Consider the following 23,032-nt stretch of genomic DNA (forward strand, 5'->3'; position numbering starts at 1 on the left):
AAAGGCTAAGGGAAATGACAGCTCCCCCTCCTCACTCCCTTGGCGTCTGGAGTGAGTTCCCACAGGAAAAAAAAAAAAAAAAAAAAAAGAATTAACTTAGGTTTCAGTAGCTACTTGGAATCTGCCAAGAAGCAGATCCGTCACTCATGCCTTTGAAGTACATAAAAAAGGTGTTGAGATGAGGAAAAGACATGTTTTCCTGCTTTTCTCTGGCCAAAACTGCAAAATAATAGATTCAAACAATGTTCATTAATAATAGAAAGTGAGTTTAGTATGGTAGTTTCCAAGGAGAAAAGAAATCAGAGCTACTGGGTGCTATTTCTTGCTCTGTTCAATCATGATCCAACTATGAATAACTCACTTGCCTTCTCCAAGCCTCAGTTTCCCTCTCTGAAAAAAAATTGAGTAATGTCTAAGTTATGTTGATCCTGAAGACATTATTGTAGCACAGATTGAGAAGGTTTTGATATCTTTAGTTTTGAGGGAATTAGGAAGTACTATATTTATTTTATCTCCTAAAGCGCTATATAAATGTCAGCTATAATTATTACCTAGCTGAATCTAAAGTCTAATCTGCCACTAACTAAAGTCACTTAATTACCTCAGGACTGAATTTCTTAATTTTCTATCAAATGAAAAAAATGGGCCAGGTGATCTTTAAGGTTCCTTCTAGATCTGAAATTCTACCTTTCTATGACATATTATGTTTTATCTCTGTGCTGGTTTATTAGTATTAATAATGTTGAGAATTATGTCAGAGTTGCCTAATGCGACCCTTTTGGGTCCCAGGTAGCCTGGCTTTATTGTATAACGGTTCATGGTGCTTCTAATTCAGCTATCTTATGTCTGAAACAAGTAGAATACCCTGTGAGGGCAAGTTGAGGAATGGAATATAGATAATTGTATCATTGCAAATCCATACACAGAGTGGAAAGATCAATTTATGGACGGGGAATCAATAGTGGCACTCTATCATACAAAAAACAGAAAAACTTTAGCTAATTGAAATTTACCCAAGCAAGTTCATCAAATAATTCAAATTCGTCTACAAACCATTTTTAGAAGAAAACGACAAGAAAATAAGTAGGTATCAAGGATTTATTTTTAATAGGTCCTTTTAAGGACTTGTTTATCTTATTTGTAGAGTAAAGTGAGCAGAACCAGGAATGCAATTTATACAGCAGCAATATTATAAATTAAAAAATTGGAAAGATTTAAGAATTCTAATCATTGCAATGACAAACCATGACTCTAGAGGACTGATAATGAAACATCCTATTCATTTCCTGATAGAGGGGTAATGGAATGAGATGTACATTTTTGGATATGGCAAATGTGGGTTTTGTTTTGCTTGTACAGAGATTGTGTTTTTCCTTCTATATTGTCAGAAACATTTGAGGGAGAAAAGGAAGAGCTAAAAATAGGGATGCCCTCCCCCAAAAGCAATTAAAAAAATAAAAGAGGGTCTTTGAAGCAGCTTTTAAAATGCACTAAAGAAAACAGAACAAAATTCCAAGGGAAACAGACAAATAGGATAGCTTTGAAAATAACATCTTGGATTTATCATGTACTTAAGAAAAGGAAGCTATATGTAATAGAAACTCGTAGTTTTTATTTCTACATAGTTTCTATATGCTTTATTCCTGTTTTTCTTTGTAAAAGAAATGTTTGTGTGTTGAATTCAGAATAATTTTTATAAAGCAATTTGCAAGGTATGTTCTGAGATCAGTAATAATTCTACCCAATCTTCTATAATTTATATCTCTATTTCTACAGTCCTAAAATATAATTAAATAATGTTTATTATTATGATTCTGGGATTGAGTTACAAAAGAAAGATTCAATTATGTTGGATTAGACAGTATTGACTTAGAAAAAATAGACTCAGAAATTTTAATTTTTCAGCATTTATTATAATTATATCCCTTATTATCTCTATGATTCATTTGGAATAGCATACAGTCTTCCAAAGGCAATCTCAAACTTTCTCTACCATCTTCAAGCCTCCAATCCTATTCTTCCTCCCCCACCTTTACTTTCAGGAAATGTACTGGCCCACTATTTCACTGAGGAAAATCAAGATCCTCAGGGATTAGCCCTCTCATTTTTCTTCCATTCTCCTTCATCATATCTGGCTTTACTTTGTTTTTCTCTTTCCTCCTATTTCAAAGAAGAATATCCCTCCAAATTTCCAAGACTAATCACTCTACCTGCACTTATTCCATTTTCTCTCTCTGCATCTCTGTCAGTCTTCCTCTCTCTTTCTCCTTCCATTACTTTCTCCCCTTCCTTCTCTCTGTCTCTCTCTCTGTGTCTCTGTCTATTTGTCTCTGTCTCTGTCTCTTTATCTCTTTGTTTCTCTCTGTGTCTCTGTTTATCTCTCTCTCTGTCTCTGTCTCTCTGTCTCTCTTATCTTTTTTCCTCAGTTATTGTTCCTTTCTCTGATATCTTCAGTCTCTTCCTTTTTCCTGGCATTTTCTCCTCTATCCTCACACATACATTTTCTACCTTGTCTTTAAAAAGATACCATTCTGGTTCTGCTCCCAATTCTAAGCTTTGAATATTTTATTTTTTCCCAATTACATGTAAAAACAATTTTTAACATTTGGTGTTTTATTTAAATTTAAATTCCAAATTTTCCTCCTCCCTTCCTCCCCACCCCCTTCATTAAGAAGCCAAGCAATTTGATACAGGTTATACATGCAAAACATATTTTCATATTAGTCATGTTGGGAAAGAAAATACAGACCCTCTCACCACAAAAAAAAGAAAAATAAAGATTTTTTAAAAGTACACTTTAACCCACATTCAGACTCCATCAGTTCTTTCTCTGGAGATGGATAGTGCTTGTCATCATCAAATCCTTTGGAATTGTCTTAGATCATTGTATTACCAAGAATATCTGTCATTCACAGCTGATCGTCATACAATATTGCTGTACTATGTACATTGTTTTCCTGATTCTGTTCACTTCATTTTGCATTAATTCATCTAAGTCTTTCCAGGTTTTTCTGAAAGCATCCTGCTGAACATTTCTTACAGCAAAATAGTATTCCATCACAATCATATCAATTCACAATCAATCACAGCCATTCCCCATTTGATAGGTATCTACTCAGTTTCCGATTCCTTGCCACCACAAAAAAGATCAACTTTAAATATTTTTGTACATGTAGCTCTTTTTTCTTCTCCTTTTTAAAAAATCCCTTTGGGATATAGAACTAGTAGTTGTATTGTTGGATCAAAGGGTATGCACAGTGTTATATCCCTTTGAGCATAGTTCCAAATTGTTCTCCAGAATACTTGGATCAGTTTACAACTCCATCAACAATGCTTCAGTGTTCAATTTTTTTCCACATCCGTTTCAACATTTGTCATTTTTCTTTTCTATTAACCAATCTGATAATTATAGGTGGCACTGGAGTTGTTTTAATTTGCATTTCTTTGATCAGTAATGATTTAGAGCATTTTTTCATAATGCTATAGATCTTTTTAGTTTCTTCATCTGAAAACTGCCTGTTTATTTATCTCTTCCTTCCTTACCTTCCCTCTTCCCAAGACAGCAATTAATCTGATATAGGTTAAATATATGCAGTTCTTTTAAACATATTTTCATATTTGACATGATGTACAGAAAAATCAGACCAAAAGGGAAAAAATATAAGAAAGAAAAAACCCCAAAAGGTAAAAATTCTTTGCTCCATATTCAATCTCCATAGTTCTCTCTATGGATGCAGATGGCTTTTTCCATCACAAATCTTTTGGAATTGCCTTGAATCACCTCATTGAAAAGAGCCAAGTCCCTCACAGTTGATCATCATATAATCTTATTACTAAGTACAATGTTCTTTTGGTTCTGCCCCCTTCACTCAGCATCAGTTCATTTTATTCCAGACTTTTCTGAAATCAGTCTGCTATCCTTTATTATAGAATAATATTGAATTACACCCATGTACCATAATTTATTCAGTTATTCTTCAATTAATGGGTATTTACTGCCCATATGTACGTCCACATGGAATTTGATTCCTTGTCCCTACATAAAGGGCTGCTACAAACATTTTTGCACAATGTGGGTCCTTTTTCCTCCTTTATGGTCTCTTTGGGATACATACCCAATAATGAGACTACTAGATCAAAGAATATACACATTTTGATAGTCCTTTGGGCCTAGTTCTAAATTTCCCTCCAGAATTTTGGATCATTTCACAACTCCACCAACAATGCATTAATGTCCCAGTTTTCCCCATATGCCCTCCAACATTCATCATTATCTTTTCCTCAATGACTTGTATTCTTATAAATTTATCTCAGTTTAAAATAAAAATAAATTTTTAAATTAAAAAATATATCTTAATTTTTGAGAAATAGTCTTTATCAAAGAAACTTTCTGTAATTTTTTTTCACAATTTTCCTACTGTGTATTTCCTTTCATCTTATTTTTCCCTCTTTATCCTTCTCTCTTATTATGTTCCTCCTCAAAGTGTTCTGTTTCTGTCTAGGACCTCTCCCAATCCACCCTCCCCTCTGTTACTTCCCCACTCTTTCCTGTAGGATAATACAGATTTCTATACCCAAGTGAATGGTGATTCCCAATCTGAGCCAATTCCGATTTGGCTAAGTTTCAAGCCATCCCCCATCTTCCCTCCTATTGTAAAAGCTTCTTCGTGCCTCTTTTATCTGAAATAATTTACCCTATTCTACCTCTCCCTTTCCCTTTGTACTTTGTACATCTCTCTTTCTCACACTTAATTTTGATTTTTGAGCTACCACCCCATCATAATCAACTTATATTTATGCCCTATCTCTATGTATAATCCTTACTTCCAAAATGATGAAATTCTTAAGAGTTACTAAATATCCTCTTCCTATGGAAAAGATAAACAGTTTAACCTTGCAGAATCCTTTCTGATTTTTCTTTCCTGTTTACCTTTTTTATGTTTCACTTGAGTCTTGTATTTGAAAGTCAAATTTTCTATTCAGCTCTGGTGTTTTTATCAAGAATGCTTGAAAATCCTCTATTTCATTAAATTTCCATTTTTTCCTCCCAGGACTATACTCAAGTTTTGTTGTGTAGGTTAGTCTTGGTTGTTAGTCTTGGTTGTAATCCTAACCTTCTGTAATGTCATATTCTAAGTTCTCTAATCCTTTAATGTAGAAACTGCTAAATTTTGTTATCTGTAGCTTTGTTATATTTGAATTATTTCTTTCTGGCAGCTTTCAGTATTTTCTCTTTGACCTGGGAACTCTGGAATTTGGTTATAATATTTCTGGGAGTTTTCATTTTGGGATCTCTTTCTGGAGGTGATCAGTGAATTCTTTTAATTTCTATTTTATCCTTTGATTTTAGGATTCAGGACAGTTTTACTTGATAATGTCTTGAAAGATGAAGTGTAGGCTTTTTTTTAATCAAGGCTTTCAGGTAGTCCAATATTTCTTTTCTTTTCTTTCTTTCTTTCTTTTTTTTTTTTTTTTTTTTTTGGCTGAAGTAATTTTTTTTAATTTTTATTTTATTTTATAACATTTTTTTGACAGTACATATGCATGGGTAATTTTTACAACATTATCCCTTGCACTTACTTCTATTCAGATTTTTTCCCTTCCTCCCCCAACCCCCTCTCCCAGATGGCAAGCAGTCTTATACATGTTAAATATATTACAGTATATTCTAGATACAATATATGTGTGTAGAACCGAATTTTTTGTTGCACAGGGAGAATTGGATTCAGAAGGTGAAAATAACAGTTTACATTCATTTCCCAGTGTTCCTTTTCTGGATGTAGCTGGTTCTGTCCATCATTAATCAATTGGAATTGGATTAGCTCTTCTCTATGTTGAAGAAATCCACTTCCATCAGCATACATCCTCGTACAGTATCATTGTTGAAGTGTATAATGATCTTCTGGTTCTGCTCGTTTCACTCAGCATCAGTTGATGTAAGTCTCTCCAAGCCTCTCTGTATTTCTCCTGTTGGTCATTTCTTATAGAACAATAATATTCCATAACATTCATATACCACAGTTTACCCAACCATTCTCCAATTGATGGACATCCATTCATCTTCCAGCTTCTAGCCACTATGAAAACGGCTGCCACAAACATTTTGGCACATACAGGTCCCTTTCCCTCCTTTAGTAGTTCCTTGAGGTATAAGCCCAGTAGTAGTATGGCTGGGTCAAAGGGTATGCACATTTTGATAACTTTTTGGGCATAATTCCAGATTGCTCTCCAGAATGGTTGGATTCTTTCACAACTCCACCAACAATGCATCAGTGTCCCAGTTTTCCCACAGCCCCTCCAACATTCATCGTTATTTGTTCCTGTCATCTTAGCCAATCTGACAGGTGTGTAATGATACCTCAGAGTTGTCTTAATTTGCATTTCTCTGATCAATAGTGATTTGGAACACTCTTTCATATGAGCGGAAATAGTTTTAATTTCATCATCTGAAAATTGTCTGTTCATATCCTTTGACCATTTATCAATTGGAGAATGGCTTGATTTCTTATAAATTAAAGTTAATTCTCTGTATATTTTGGAGATGAGGCCTTTATCAGAACCTTTAACTGAAAAAATTTTTCCCAATTTGTTACTTCCCCTCTAATCTTGTTTGCATTAGTTTTGTTTGTGCAGAAACTTTTTAATTTGGTGTAATCAAAATGTTCTATTTTGTGATCAATAATGGTCTCTAGTTCTCCCTTGGACACAAACTCCTTCCTCCTCCACAAGTCTGAGAGGTAAACCATCCCATGTTCCTCCAATTTATTTATGATTTCGTTCTTTATGCCTAAATCTTGTACCCATTTTGATCTGATCTTAGTATGTGGTGTTAAATGTGGGTCCATGCCTAGTTTCTGCCATACTAATTTCCAGTTTTCCCAGCAGTTTTTGTCAAATAATGAATTCTTATCCCAAGATCTGGGATCTGTTTGTCAAACACTAGATTGCTATTTTTATTCACTATCTTGTCCTGTGAACCTAACCTATGCCACTGATCAACTAGTCTATTTCTTAGCCAATACCAAATGGTTTTGGTGACTGTTGCTTTATAATATAGCTTTAAATCAGGTACACTTAGACCACCTTCCTCTGACTTTTTTTTCATTAGTTCCCTTGCAATTCTCAACCTTTTATTCTTCCATATGAATTTTGTTGTTATTTTTTCTAGGTCATTAAAATAGTTTCTTGGGAGTCTGATTGGTATAGCACTAAATAAATAGATTAGTTTGGGGAGTATTGTCATCTTTATTATATTTGCTCGGCCTATCCAAGAACACTGAATGTCTTTCCAATTATTTAAATCTGATTTTATTTTTGTGGCAAGTGTTTTGTAATTTTGCTCATATAATTCCTGACTCTCCTTTGGTAGATATATTCCCAAATATTTTATACTATCGACTGTTATTTTGAATGGAATTTCTCTTTGTATCTCTTGCTGTTGGATTGTGTTGGTAATGTATAAAAATCCTGAGGATTTATGTGGATTTATTTTGTATCCTGCGACTTTGCTAAAATTCTGAATTATTTCTAATAGCTTTTTAGCAGAGTCTTTGGGGTTTTCTAAGTATACCATCATGTCATCTGCGAAAAGTGACAATTTGATTTCTTCATTTCCTACTTTAATTCCTTGAATCTCTTTCTCGGCTCTTATTGCTGAGGCTAGCGTTTCTAGTACTATATTGAATAGTAATGGTGATAGTGGGCAACCTTGTTTCACTCCTGATCTTACAGGGAAAGATTCTAATTTATTACCATTACATATGATGTTTACTGAAGGTTTTAAATATATGCTCCTTATTATTTTAAGGAATAGTCCATTTATTCCTATACTCTCAAGCGTTTTTAGTAGGAATGGATGTTGGATTTTATCAAATACTTTTTCTGCATCTATTGAGATGATCATATGGTTTTTATTAATTTGATTATTAATATGGTCATTTATACTAATAGTTTTCCTAATATTAAACCAGCCCTGCATTCCTGGTATAAATCCCACTTGGTCATAGTGTATTATCCTGGGGATGATTTTCTGAAGTCTATTTGCTAATATCTTATTTAAGATTTTAGCATCAATATTCATTAAGGAAATTGGTCTATAGTTTTCTTTCTCATTTTTCGATCTACCTGGTTTAGGTATCAGTACCATGTCTGTGTCATAGAAGGAATTTGGTAGGACTCCTTCAATCCCTATTTTTTCAAATAGTTTACATAGCATTGGAGTTAGTTGTTCTTTAAATGTTTGGTAGAATTCACCTGTAAATCCATCTGGTCCTGGGGACTTTTTCTTAGGAAGTTGGTTAATAGCTTGGTCTATTTCTTTTTCTGAGATGGGACTATTTAGACTACTTACTTCTTCCTCTGTTAATCTGGGCAAGCTATATTTTTGAAGGTATTCTTCCATTTCATTTAAGTTATCGAATTTATCGGCATAAAGTTGAGCAAAGTAGCTCCTAACTATTGTTCTAATTTCCTCTTCATTAGTGGTGAGTTCACCCTTTTCATTTTCAAGACTATCAATTTGCTTTTTCTCTTTCCTTTTTTTAATCAGGTTTACTAAGGGTTTGTCTATTTTGTTGGTTTTTTCATAAAACCAACTCTTAGTTTTATTAATTAATTCAATAGTTTTTTTACTTTCAATTTTATTAATCTCACCTTTTATTTTTTGAATTTCAAGTTTTGTGTTTGTCTGGGGGTTTTTAATTTGTTCCTTTTCTAGCAATTTTAGTTGTAAGCCCAATTCGTTGGCCCTCTCTTTCTCTATTTTATGCAAGTAGTTGGCTGAAGTAATTGAGGGTAAGTGACTTGCCCAGGGTCACACAGCTAGGAAGTGTTAAGTATCTGAGTTCAGATTTGAATTCAGGTCCTTCTGACTTCAGGGCTGGTGCTCTATCCACTGCACCAACTAGCTGTCCCCAGGTCCAATATTTCTTAAATGAGGTCTTCTTGACCTAGTTATTTTTACAATGAAAAATTTAAAATTTTTCATTCTTTAGATTTTGCTTTATTTTTTCTTGATTATGTCTGATGAAATTATTAATTTCTACTTGTCCGGTTGTAATTTTTAAGAAATTATTTTTTTCAGTGACCTTTTTGTACTACTTTCCATTTGATCAATTCAGCTTTTTAAAGGCATTCTCTTCAGTGGGTTTTTGTGCCTCTTTTACCATTTGGCCAAATTTGGTTTTTTTGGTCAGTGTGTATGTGTGTTTATGTGTGTGTGTGTGTGTGTGTGTGTGCACGCGTGCATGCGCATTTATAAAAGAGAAATATATATATATGTATATATACATATAATTTTATTTTTCTCCAGATAAATATAAAACAACTTTTTTACATTTGTTTTTAGAATTTTGAGTTTCAGATTCTCTCCCTTCCTTCCTCCCCATCCCACCTCCCATTAAGAAGGCACATGTGAACTTATACAAAACATTTCCATAATACTCATGTTGTAAAAGAAAACAGATTCCTCTCCAAAAAAAACAAAAAAAAAACCTTAAGAAAAAATAAAATTTTGGTCTTTTTAAAAAAATATGCTTCAATCTGTATTCAGTAACAATCAGTTCCTTCTCTGTGTATGGATAGCATTTTTTTTTAATCATATGTCCTTCAGAGTCTTCTGGTTCATTGTATGCTGAAAATAGCAAAGTCATATACAGCTGATCATCTCACAACATTGCTATTACTTTGTACTTAGTACATTTCATTTTCCAGGAGCTCATGGAGTACTTTCATGGGGATTTTTCTAAGCATTCTGCTCATCATTTTTTTATTATAGTTTTTTATTTACAAAACATATGCGTGGGCAATTTTTTAATATTGACCCTTGCAAAACCTTATGTTCCAACTTTTCCCCTCCTTCCCCCCACCATCTCCCCCAGATGGCAGGTATTCCAATACATGTTAAATATGTTAAAGTATATGTTAAATACAATATGTGCATACATATTTATACAGTTATCTTGCTGCACAAGAAAAATCGAATTTAGAAATAAGGTAAAAATAACCTGAGAAGGAAAACAAAATGCAAGCATACAATAACAGAAAGAGTAGAAATGCTATATTGTGGTCCACACTAATTTCCCAGTGTTCTTTCTCTGGGTGTAGTTGGTTTTCTTCATTACTGAACAATTGGAACTGATTTGGTTCTTCTCATTGTGGAAGAGAGCCACTTCTATCAGAATACATCTTCATACAGTATTGTTGTTCATACAGTATAATGATCTCCTGGTTCTGCTCATTTCACTCAGCATCAGTTCATGTAAGTGTCTCCAGGGCTTTCTGAGATCATCCTGTTGGTCATTTCTTACAGAAAAATAATATTCCATAACATTCATATACCACAACTTATTCAGCCATTCTCCAACTGATAGGCATCCATTCAGTTTCCAGTTTCTTGCCACTATAAAAAGGGCTGCCACATACAGGTCCCTTTCCCCTCTTTAGTATTTCTTTGGGATACAAACCCAGTAGCAACCCTGCTGGATCAAAGGGTATGCACAGTTCAATAACTTTTTGAGCATAGTTCCAAATTGCTCTCCAGAATGGCTGGATGTATTCACAACTCCACCAACAATGTATCAGTGTCTCAGTTTTCCCACATCCCCTCCAACATTCATCATTATTTTTTCCTATCATCTTAGCCAATCTACTGCTCATCATTTCTTATAGAACAATAGTATTCCATCATAATCCCATACCACAATTTATTCAGCCATTTCTTATTTGATGAGCATCCTCTCAATTTCCATTTTTTTGCCTGAGAAAAGAGCTGCTATAAATATTTAGTACATATCTTCTTTTTTTTAAATCTCTTTTGGGAAACATGCCTAATAGTGGTATTGTTAGATCAAAAGATACGTATGACTTTATAGCTTTTGGGGCATATATTTTGATCATTTATCAATTGGAGGAATGGATTTTTTCCTTATAAATTTGACTAACTTCCCTATACACTTGAGAAATGAAGTCTTTATGAAAGAAACTTGCTTCAAAATTCTTTTCACAATTACTATTGCTAACTGTATTTCTGGCCATTTAATTCTATTCTTTCTCTCCTTTCACCTTGTTCCTGCTCAAAAGTGTTTTGTAATTGACCACCCTCTCTCTCAAATTGCTTTTTTCTATCTTCCTCCTTCCTTCTCATATTCCCTTTGCTTTCTACTTTCCTGAAGGGTAAGATAGATTTTTATACCCATATCAAATGTGTATATTATTTCCTCTTTGAGTCAGTTTTGATGAGAGTAAGATTCACTCACTCCCTCTCCCCTCCCTTTCTTCCCCTCCACTATAAAAGCTTGCTTCTTTTGCGACAGATAATTTTTTACATTCTATCTCTCCCTTTTCCTTTCTCCCAGTACATTACTTTTTCACCCCTTAATTTTACTGGTTTATATATGATCCTTTCAAATTCAACTCAATCTGTGCTTTCTGTCTATATATACTCCTTCTAATTGCCCTAATAATGAAAAAGTTATTTTAAATTACAAGTATCATTCTCCTATATAGGATTGTAAACCGATTAATCTATGTTATTAAGTCCCTTATGATTTTCCTTTCTTGATTACCCCTTTATGCTTTTCCTGAATCTTGTATTTGAAAGGCAGATTTTCTATTCAACTCTGATCTTTTCATCATTACTACTTAAATGTCTTCTATTTTCATTGAATATCCATCTTTTCCCCTGAATTATATTCAGTTTTGTTGCATAGGTGATTCTTCCTAACTCCATTGCTCTCTGGAATATCATATTCCAACCCTTCCAATCTTTTGATATAGAAGCTGCTAAATCTTGTGTTATCCTGACTGTGACTCCACTATATTTGAATTCTTTCTTTCTGGATGCTTAAAATATTTTCTCCTTGACCTGAAAGTTCCAGAATTTGCGACAATATTCCTGGAGTTTTCATTTTGAAATCTTTTTTAGTAGGTGATTAGTGGCTTCTTTCAATTTCTGTTTTACTCTATGGTTCTAGAATATCAGGACAATTTTCCTTGATAATTTCTTGCAAGGTGATGTCTAGGTTATTTTTTTTTAAATCATGGCTTTCAGATACACCAATAATTTTTAAATGATCTCTCCTGGATCTATTTTCAAGATTAGTTGTATTTTCAATGAGATATTTCACATGTTTTTTCTATTTTTTCATTTTTTTTGGTCTCTCATAAAGTCATTAGTTTTCATTTGCTCAATTTTAATTTTTAAGGAATTCTTCAATAAGCTTTTGTACCTACTTTGTACAAGTGACCAATTTTGCTTTTTAGGACATTCCTTTCATTAGCCTTTTGTTATTTCCTATGGCATCACTCTCATTTCTTTTCCCATTTTTCCTCTACCTTTTTTACTTGATTTTCAAAATCCTTTGAAAGTTCCCCTTGGCCTAAGACCAATTCATATGTTTGTATGTAAGAGCTTTGACTTTATCTTCTTCTGAATGTGTGTTTTGCTTTTCCTTGTCACTATAGTAACTTTCTTCGGTCAGAAACTTGTTTTGCTGCTTGCTCATTTTCCCAGTATATTACTTGACTTTTAATTCTATTAAAGTAAGACTCCATTTCCAGGGTTGAGGGTGCATTGTCACAAGTTTCAGGAGTTTTGTGCAGTTATTTTCAGAAATCCTTCTAGGGATCTGTACTGTGAGCCAGCCTTGCTAGCCAGATCTGAGTATGGGCAAAGCAACAGAGACCTGCCTTGGGACCAGCAAAAGGCCCCTGCAATCTTCCTCTATCTGTTTGTTCCCTCTACCTGTGAGCTGTGATTTCCTGAAACCACAACTGCTGCCACTGTTTTAAATTCAACGACTCCAAAGCTTAGTCCTGATTTGTAGGCACTCCCTTCACACTCTCATATAACCACCTTTCCTTACAGCCTTAGGAGGAAGGGAGGAAGAGAGGAAGGGAGGAAGGGAGGAAGGGAGGAAGGAAAGGAAGAGGGGGAGAAAAGGGAAAGGGGGAGAAAAGGGAGAGAGGGAGAAAAGGGAGGGAGGGAGGGAGAAAAGGAGAGGAGAAAAGAAGGGAGGGGGAAGGGAGAGAGGGAATGGAAGGGAAGGAGGAAATGGAAGGGAGGGAGGAAGGGAAGGAAGATGGAGGGAGGGAGGAATGAAGAAAAGAAAAGAAAAGAAAGAGAGGAAGGAAGGAGAGATGAAGAAGGAAGAAATTGAGGGAAGGAGTGTTGAGGTAGAAGACATCCCTACAATATTAGGGTCCCCAGGTCTGACAATTTGCAAACTCAGTTTGTCTCCAAGTTAAGGGGCAGAGATTTATGATGATGCTCACAATAGGCTAAGTTCCAAAAAGAATTTAGCAAAGAGCCAGAGGCAAGAAGATAATTTTATAGGAAAAAAAAGATCAGGTTTTTCAAGTCCCTGATATTTTAATTTTACAGCTTAGGTTTAGAATTAAAGAGTGGATTGTTTATCTACCCGGGTTACTTTTACCTTCAGAATCCAATACTTAATGTGCAACAAGAAAATTGGATTTACACACATATATTGTATCTAGGTTATAGTGTAACACATGTAAAATGTATGGGGTTGCCTGTCATTTAGGGGAGGGAGTAGATGGAGGGAGGGGAAAATCTGGAAAAATGAATACAAGGGATAATGTTATAAAAAAAAATTACTCATGCATATATACTGTCAAAAATATATATAATCATAAAATTAATTTAAAAAAAGAAAGAAAAAAAGATAATTAAAGAGTGGTAGAGGTAAAGTTGAATCCATTATTTAATTCTAGGGCTTAGAGATAGAGTTGAGGAAGATTGAATTCTCGGGCTTAGAGATGGAGTTGCACCCCACTGTTGAATTCCATGATTTAGATTGTCTCAGAAAATTCATTATTGCTGACCAACAGACTGTTATCTGACAACCAGCATTGTTTGTGGAACTACAGCACTCCCAAGACCAGGGGACCTTAGGGTTACTGCTACATTCTCCCTAATAGATACACCTCATCATTCTCCCCTCAAGCAATTGGAACCCAAATTCATTTAGGGCAAAGAATGAAGGTCTCATCTTCCGGAGCTGCTACAGGCTGATAAGGGGTGTAAAGCTGGCCCTACTTCGTGGGGTCTAGACTGAGGGGGGAAGACCTGAAGATGGCAGCAATAGCATCCAGGGGGCATTGAATCTCAGAATCAGGTAGCTGGAGGTATTCAGGTTGGACAAGTAGTTGGAAGCTCATGACCTGGATTCTGAAAAATACAAAGCTCAAAAGTAGTGTGAAAGAAAACCACTAATTTGAAGAAAGTGGAGGATAACACAAAAAAAGGCTAGAATGAGGAAAAGGAGGACACAGACAGGTTCACCCTTTGCCATCCTGCAGTTTCCAGGAGTTCTGTGGGTTCACAGGAATATCCAAGAATGTTTGAGGGAGAAGGGAGTTGCAGGAGTAGCACTCAGTTCTGGAAACATGAATTCAACTGGGGAAATATTCAAGTTTAACTGAAGTTGCAATAGTTATAATGACCCTATTTGGTCCTTTCTATTTTATGCCCAAGGGTTCAGGACCTTGGGCCTTCCAAGATTTCAAGTACACCATGTCCCCCGGATTTACTGGGGTGAGCATCTGTGGGTTTAGGGAGATGTTCACTTGCATCTTCAGAAAAAGCCTTCTGGACTGCCCCAAACTGGGTGACCAGATGCTGCTCTGGGTCTACAAGAATGTCAGAAGTTAAGAAAATCCTCCCATACAGAAGTTCAAAGGGACTCAGTTTAATACTCTCCTGAGGTGCAATGCGGATTCTAAGTAGTCCTAATGGGGATTCTTTACCCAATGGCCACAAATCTCCAGGCCCAGTTTAGTAAGGCCTCTCTTGAGGCTGTGATTCATTTTCTCCATCTTTCTGCCTGAGGATGCTGGGCAGAGTGGAGATGATAAGTAATTTTAAGTGCTTCAGCCACAGCTTGGGTAATCTGAGAAAAGAAAGCTGGACAAGAGCCAGGCAAACCAAAACTACGTATAATTTCCTTCAGCAAGAACTTTGATACTTCCTGAGCCTTCTCAGTCTTGCAAGGGAAGGCCCTTATCTAATTAGTAAAGGTGTCAACAAAGACCAAAAGCAGTTTGGGACCTCTGCAAGGGGGCATGTGTAAAATTTATCTGCCAGTTCTCCCCTGGATATGTACCTCTCCTCTGGGCAGACTTCAGAAGGGAAGGGGTGGTTAACAGCCCCTTCAACATTTACTTGGGCACAAACTGGGCAGGCCTGGCAAATCTGCCCAATTGTTTCTCCCAGCTTGTGACCAGTGGAAAATAGGTGGCACAAGAGATTGGAGGGCATTCTTTCCCAAGTTGGTAGTGGTCAGACCAAAGAGAAGTTTCCACTGGCTGGCCTCTGGGATTAGAAATTGGTCTGAGGGTGTTTGAAACCACCCAGAGAGATAACGGGTGTACCCCCTTTCTTCAGAAAAGACCTGTTCCTGGGAGCTATATGAGTAATGTAGGAGTCAGGGAGCTGGGGAATCAGAGGTGCCAGGGTCAGGACCAAACGGGCAGCTGAATCTGCAGCCTGATTCCCTTGGCTGAAGTGAATCCTCCTTCTGGCATTCTTTATAAAACACAACAGAAACCTCTTTGCCATGGACAGCTTGCAGTAATTCTAAAATTTCCCCTGCAGGCTTAATGGGGGAATGTTTGTCAAAAATCCCCTTTTTTCCAGATAGCTCCATGAACATGAAAAACATGGAAGGTGAATTTGGAGTCAGGAGAGAATCTTCTGCCTAGAGTGAGCTTGGAGGCTTCCTCAATTAGAAGATGCTGTGGCAGCCACTGGAGGACCACTTGGATGACCCTGAACCAAGTTGTTTTGAGAAATGAGCAACAGGGCTCGAATGGGGCCTAGGGATTGAGTCAGGAGCCGGGGGCCTGGCCCTGCCTTTCATCCACATACAGAGTAAAAGTCTCTCCTAAATTGGGCGTGGCTAGCGCAGGGGCAGAGGTCAGATTGGCTTTCAGAGTCTTAAAAGCTCTGGCCTGATCAGCGCCCCAGTGGGGGGGGAAATGTGGAGTCAGAGGGGCTTGGCAATAATGCTAAAGTGAGGTATCCAGAGTCTACAAAACCCAGCCATGTCTGGGAAAGCACACAGCTGTTCTTAGAGACAGGCCCAAAGAGTGATGAGATTGTCTGCTCTTGTCCCTGCTGGGCTTTGTGGGTCTTAGGCCAGGATACTTTATGGCCCCTGGAGGCCCGGAAGTTAGGGGTTTTTATGGCTGCAGCCGGGGTTGGACTGCATATCAAGGTATCATTCACATGCTGGATAAAGCTGCTATCAAGCAGCTCCAAATCTGGAAAATCTTTAGCCAGAGCTTGTCCAAGTATGTGGGGGCTGTCAGGAAGTCCTAAGGTCGACTGTCCATGTTAATTGATGGGGGTTACCTTCCCCTGGATCTGCCCATTCAAAGGCAAAAAAGTCTATGCAAAGGTATGAGAAGAAAGCCTCCATAAGATCTAAAGGAGAAAACCATCATGTTTTCCCTGGGATCTGTTAGGATAGCCTTGCGTTAGGCACAATGGAGTGAAATGGAATAACGGCCTCATCCACAGCTCTCAGGTACCTTAGGAAACTCCCCAATCAGCTTCCTAACAAGGAGATGGGAGTTTTACTGGGAGACGGACAAGGAGCTAAAAGTTGGTGTTTAAGAAATTTTCCAATCAGGGTTGCAGTCCCTCCTTAACCTCTGCCTTCCTAGGGTACAGGCGTCTGTAAGGGAACACGCTGGGATCCCCAAGAGGCACTAAAGCTGAGATGTCATGAGAAACCCCCCTCCCTCTCCCCTCCAGGGATTCTTTGGTCCCAGACAGAGGAAGAAGGTACTTCCTCCCAGATTTCAGATGGACTACGGGAGGGCTTTGGGAGAAGCACAAAAAAATGTATCCAGAGATCTGAGAAGGGAAAATTGGGCCCCCAATTTTACCATTAAATCACATCCCAACAAGGGGACAGATAGGACAGGAGATGAGAAGTATTTGAATAGCAGGTCCCTAAACTGGCAAAGCAGAGGAAAGGTCTTAAAACCATTCTTGAGTTTTCCTTCTATACCCATCACCCATTAGGGGAGGGACAGGTAGGGCCCGAGTACAGGCAGGACAGAATACGAGGCTCCAGGGTCAAAGAGGAATTCAGTGGACTTAGCTGCTACATCCAAAGCTGCCCCGGGTTCCACCATAGTGATGGAGTCGGGGGGAACCTGGCCAAATCCCGGGCACCATCACTCCCGGTCCTGAGGAGACGGGAGGTCAGGGCATCGGGAGGAGGTGGGTCTTCCCCACTGTGGGCGTCTCTCTTCCAGTGCCCCTCCCGTTTGCACATAGGGCACAGGCCTGGTGATTTCCTCTGAGGACAGGTGCGAGACCAATGGCCCCAGTTGTGGCATTTGAAGCACAAATTCCCATGGTTCTCAGATATGGCAGCAGCCAAAATTTGAGCCTGCTCTTTGTTCCTTGCCCTGGTCTTGCTCCTCTGCTTCTGCTTGGTCCCTATTATTAAAAACTGGAAAGACGATTTCCAACAGCTGCATCTGGGGAGTTTGAGGACCCCCTGCTAACTTCTGAAGCTTCCTCTAAATGTTTGGGCAGACTGACTAATAAAATGCATGCTGAGGACAGTGGCTCCTCTGGGGAAGTGGGGTGTGGGTTAGTCTAATTTTTAGAACCTCTATGAGGCAGCCCTGAAAGAGGGCAGGATTTTCCTTAGCTCGTCGGGTAAATTCCCTAAGTTTGTCATAATTAGCCTGTTGGTAATTTTCTTCTTCATGCCTTCAGTGAGGAAGATTAGAGAATGATCCCTTCTCTCTCTATCACTGCTTTCCTCCTGATAATCCCATGTGAAGTCTGAGACAGGGACAGCAATAGTCCCTGGGGGGCGGGGGGTATCTACCAGAGAAGGAGGTTGCAGCCATATCATCTCCAAACTAAATTTCAGATTCTCTTTTTCTCCTATATGGTGCAACAAGAGGAGATAATGATGTTAGCATCTCCTCGGGAAAGATCAAATTGGAGGGAGATGGCTCTAAATCCCTTAATATATTTTGTGGGGTTCTCAGAGTAATTGTCAAGTTTTTCCTTAATCTGGGAAACTCTGACATTGAAAAAGGCCCATGCACCCTGAGTGTTCCATCCCAAGGGTCTGCTACTTCTCTCAGTGGGCAGGATTTAGGAGGGGCGGCTGAATCAGGGTCCTTGTATAGAAGAGACTGAGGAGAGTAGGAGGTTTCAGAATCTAGCTTAAGAGGTGAGGGTCCAAAGAGACCCGTGGAAAGGGTTCTGAGTTGAAGAAATATTGCTGGACATAATGAACAGATCCTGATAAAAGCGTGGTCCTGGAAGAGATTTTCAGGCCTCCTGATAAGAACTATATGAGGGGACAGATGGAGGATCCCATATTCCTGGATGAGTGGAAAGGAGGGGCTCATCTAGGAGGTTAGTGTCTACTTTCAATTCCTCTCTAGTAAATTTTACCAGCGGCATCCTGCAGTGCTGTCTTAATTTAGGATCTTGGGGCAAGGCCATAAAGGCTTGGATGTATGGAACTTCAGTCCACTTGCCTTGTCTGTGGTAAAACAAATCAAGCTGCAGGACAGTGTTATAGTTAACAGACCCATTAATGAGCCATTTTTCTTCATCCTCTGAGATATATTGGAGCAAGGCAGTATTGCAAAAGAAAATAAGTTTCTTAACTTTAAGATCTTTTAGGCTGAATTCATCGTATTATTTAAGAGACAGCCTAAGCAAGAATCCTTAGGGATAAAGGGGATTTTCCCATCTTTGCCATCAGCTTTAGGATTCCTAATCCTATAGAGCCTTGCCTCCTCTGGTGTCTCAGGGAGGATGGAAAGTTGGTAAAGTTTCCTTAGTCAAGAGGGAATAATGCTGAGAATTACAAGAAATTCCAAGTCCAGGAGTCCCTGGTCAAGGAAAGTTTGCTGAGCCTGGAATTCCTAACATCTTCCTAGGTGCTTGGGGTGTCCCAGTTATAGGATAGGGGTGAAAAGGGGCTCACCTTAACAAGAAGAATATAAAATTTGGGGCTCCCCATACGGGGGAACCTTACCTGTATGTTGAGGCAAAAGACATTCCAACAACCAAATCTGCATGGCAGGTATGGTGAAAGAATTTACAAACTGTTTATCTCCAAGTTAAGGGGTAATGATTTATTACGCGCTAACAGTGGGCTGAGATCCAAAAAGAATTTAGTAAAGAACAAGGGCAAGAAGATAATTATTTAGGAAAAAGAAAGATCAGGTTTTTCAAATCACTGATATTGGGGTAGAAGTGGGGTAGAATTGAGGAGTGATCTTAGAGGTGGAATTGAGAAATACTGAATTCTACAGGTGGAGTTGTACCCACCATTGAATTCCATAGCTTAGAATTTCAGTAATCCTCAAACTTTTAAAACAGGGGGCCAGTTCTCTGTCCCTCGGACTGTTGGAGGGCAGGACTATAGTAAAAACAAAAACTCACACTCTGTCTCCACCCCTCAACCCATTTGCCATAACCCTGTGGACCGCATAAACGTCCTCAGCCCCCAGCATCTGGCCCGCAGGCCGTAGTTTAAGAACCCCTGGCCTTAGATTGTCTCAGAGACTTTGTTATTACTGACCAACAGATTTTCTGACAGCCAGCATTACTTGTGGAACTACAGCACTCCCAAGGATTATCGCTATATCCTCCCTAGTCGCCACACCACATCAGGAGGAAAAAAAAAGAGGAGGAAAAAAAGAGAGAATGAAGAGACTGAACATTGTGTAATTATAACTGGTAAGTAAGTGTTCAGATTGATAAAGTGATAAGTATTCAGAGATATATTATATATTTAGATATGTAAATATCTAGCTCTATTTTAGAATACTGTATAAAACCACAGGGTTACTGTATAAGTTAACAAGAGAAGAAGCATTTATTAAATATTTATTCTCTTCCAGGAATTATACTGAGCACTGGGAATACAGACACAAGCAGGAAGACAGTCCTTACCCTCAAAGAGTTTACATTCTATTGGGGAAAGATAATGTCTAAAAGAAAGTTGAAAGGGATGAGGAGGAGGCAGGGAGGGAGTGGGGAAGGTGGAGAAAATAGTCAGGAGTAGAACCCAGAGAGGATTGAAGACATTGGGAATCTAAAATCCATTTTCTTTAGTCTTATTTTGTCAGTAAAGGTAAAGGGCTGGTGGGGAAAACAGAGGCAGGCCTTTTTGGCTTGGATTTCTGAGATGGGCAGAATATTTTAGCTTTATCAAAAGAAAAAGAAAAATCAAAGAACATATTTGTTTTTTGCTTGGAATAGGTGATAACTGACAATAAAGAGGAGATAGTCATTCTTATTTCACTTCTGTTTTCTCTACAAAGCATTGGAAATGGTAAAAACAACAATGGCTGAAATCAACTAACCCCAATAAATTATTTCCTTGGGCACTAAAAGACCTGGATTATATGGCTTTTGGTCCACTATCGGTAATATTGTTGAGATTGGGAAGGGACCCCAAAAGGTTGGGGGTCACACACTGGTTTGAGAGGTGTCTCAAAAGCATTTGCAAGTCTAGGGGCAAAGTTTATTGTAATTGTAACGCCAATTGAAGTGGGCTAAGTTCCCAAAAAATTTAGCAAAACACCAGGAGAAAAGACACATTTATCTAGTTCTTCATGTCATTGATACTCTAATTTTATGGCCTAGAGGTAGAACTGAGGAGTGGTCTCAGGAATTTGGTCATCACTAACCAGCAGATCTAGGACTATTATAAGGCCAGAAGCCTTTAGAATCATTGACAGACAGATTGTCAGAACAACAGCACTCTATAGTTAGAATATCTCAGGATCACAAATATGCCTTCCTTAAAATCTAAGGGAAGAAATATTATTATATTCCTAGACCAGAAGACTTCTACAACCATTGGCAGATTGTTAGAACAATAATACTCTAAGGTAGGGGGGACCTGGGGATCATTGAGTCTAAAGCCAGAAGACTTTCTCATTGAAAGCTTATTAGAACAGAAGCATTCTAAGGTCAGGGGACCTTAAAATTATTGCTGTTTCCTCTAGAAGCTATACTCCTTCATTTTTCCCCTTTTAAGCAGTTTGAACCCCAAATTCATTTGGGACAAAGGGACAGAGATCTCATCTTCTGGAGTGTTTCATGACGATAAGGCTGTCCCTGCCTAGTGGGGTCCAGATTGAGGAAGGGAATCACACGTCTTTAAGATAGCAACAGCATCCAGGGGTGCTGAGTGTCAGAATCAGTTAGCCAATGAGTTCATAGCTTGAAGTCTGGAGGAAACAAATCTCACAAGTACGTTAAAAAATGCAAGGACCAAATATGAGCAAAAAAGGATAATTAAAAGTGGGTTAGTATGGGGGTTACTAGGGGCAGTAACCAAGAACCCCACCTAGAGAAAGACTTAGGAAGTAGACGAGGCTATCATCAACGTCTCACATCCATATTTCCCCAAATCCCTGCTTTTGTCTCTTCAAAGGAATAGGGGTAATGGGTAGAATAGTGTGACATTGTACACGGTGAAAGGAGGTTCAGGTGACCTAGGTGCAAGCACCATAATGTTTAAAAACCATTAAACATTGGGTAGAGAGAATGACATGCAGAGTGGAACAAATAATTAATCTTAAATGGGTTTGATCTCCTTTAGCAAAAACCTCTGAGACTTTTCAGTCTTAGAAGGCTTTTACCCAACTAATAAAGGTGTCAACAGAAACCAAAAGCAGTTTGAAGCCCCTGAGAAGGGGCACATATGTAAAATCCATCTGCAAGTCCTTCTCTAAGTATGTCCCCCTCCTCCGGATGGGCTTCAGGATGGGTGGGGGTGAGGGGTGGGTTAGCAACCCTTTCAGGATTTACTTGGGCAAAAACCAGGCAGACCTGACAGAGCTGTTAAATTGTTTCTCCCAGCTTGAGACCAGTGAAAATAGGTTTCACAAGGGATTGGGGGTCATTTTTTCCCAAGTGAGTAGCTCGGTTTAGACCAAAGAGAAGTTTCCACTGGCTGGTCTCTGGGATTAGAAATTGGTCTGAGGGTGTTTGAAACTACCCAGAAGGAGAAAGGGTCTTTAGCAAGGGCTTGTTCCTGGGAGTTACATGAGAGTGTGGGAGTTAGTGAGCTGGGGAATTAAAGGTGCCATGGTCAGAGGCAAACAGGCAGCAGCAGGGGCAAATGAATCTGCAGATTTGTTCCCCTAGGTAGGAAGTGAATCCCCTTCTGGTGTCCTTCACAAAACAGAACTAGAAGCATTTCTAGGTTCATGGACAGCTTGCAGTAATTGTTTTGTTGTTTAAAAATCCTCTTTCTTTCCGTGTAAAGCATGCAAAACATGTTGGAGTCAGTATTGATATTCACTCTCATTCCTTTCCTCTCTGTGAGGGCAAAAATGCTCTGAACCCGGTGGGGGGTGGGGGTGGTTAGAACCTCCAGTGGTTGGCCTGGGGCGAGCTTAGAGGCCTCCTCAATTAGAAGGACTATGGCAGCTAGCTTTAAGGCAGGAAGGTCACCCCAAAGACACCAAGTTTCACCAGGTCCCTAGGACCTGTCTCTGCCTTCCATAAATGTACAATGTGAAAGACTTTGGGTAGGGCTAAGGCTGGGGCAAGAGGTTAGTTTAGCTTTCAGGATCTTAAAAAGCCTTTGCCTGATCAGGCCCCTATTTGATGGGAATTGTATCAGGACCTTGAATAGAAGCATAGAGGGGCTTGTTAGGTATAAAATCCAGCTGTGCCCAGGAAAGCAGGCAGCTGTTTCTTTGAGAAAGGTTCAGTGAGTGATGAAACTGCTCCCTTGCCGCTATGAGAAAAAGAGAGGTGAGAATTAATTTGTGGCCCAAGCACTTAACAGACTGATAGACAATGTGGGCTTTTGGACAAAAAAACCCTTCATAGCCCTGGGTAGGGAGAAGGGGCCTTGGAAGTTAAGGGTTTTTATGGCTGCAGCCAGAGAAACCTCTGAAGTAGGACTGCTGATCAAGTTATCATCTACCTAGTGGATAGCCAGGGTCTGCCCAAATATGTGGGGGTTGTCATGAAAGCCCTGAGCTATCT

This window comes from Sminthopsis crassicaudata, chromosome 1, assembly GCF_048593235.1.
Source record: "Sminthopsis crassicaudata isolate SCR6 chromosome 1, ASM4859323v1, whole genome shotgun sequence".
Classification (NCBI taxonomy): Eukaryota; Metazoa; Chordata; class Mammalia; order Dasyuromorphia; family Dasyuridae; genus Sminthopsis; species Sminthopsis crassicaudata.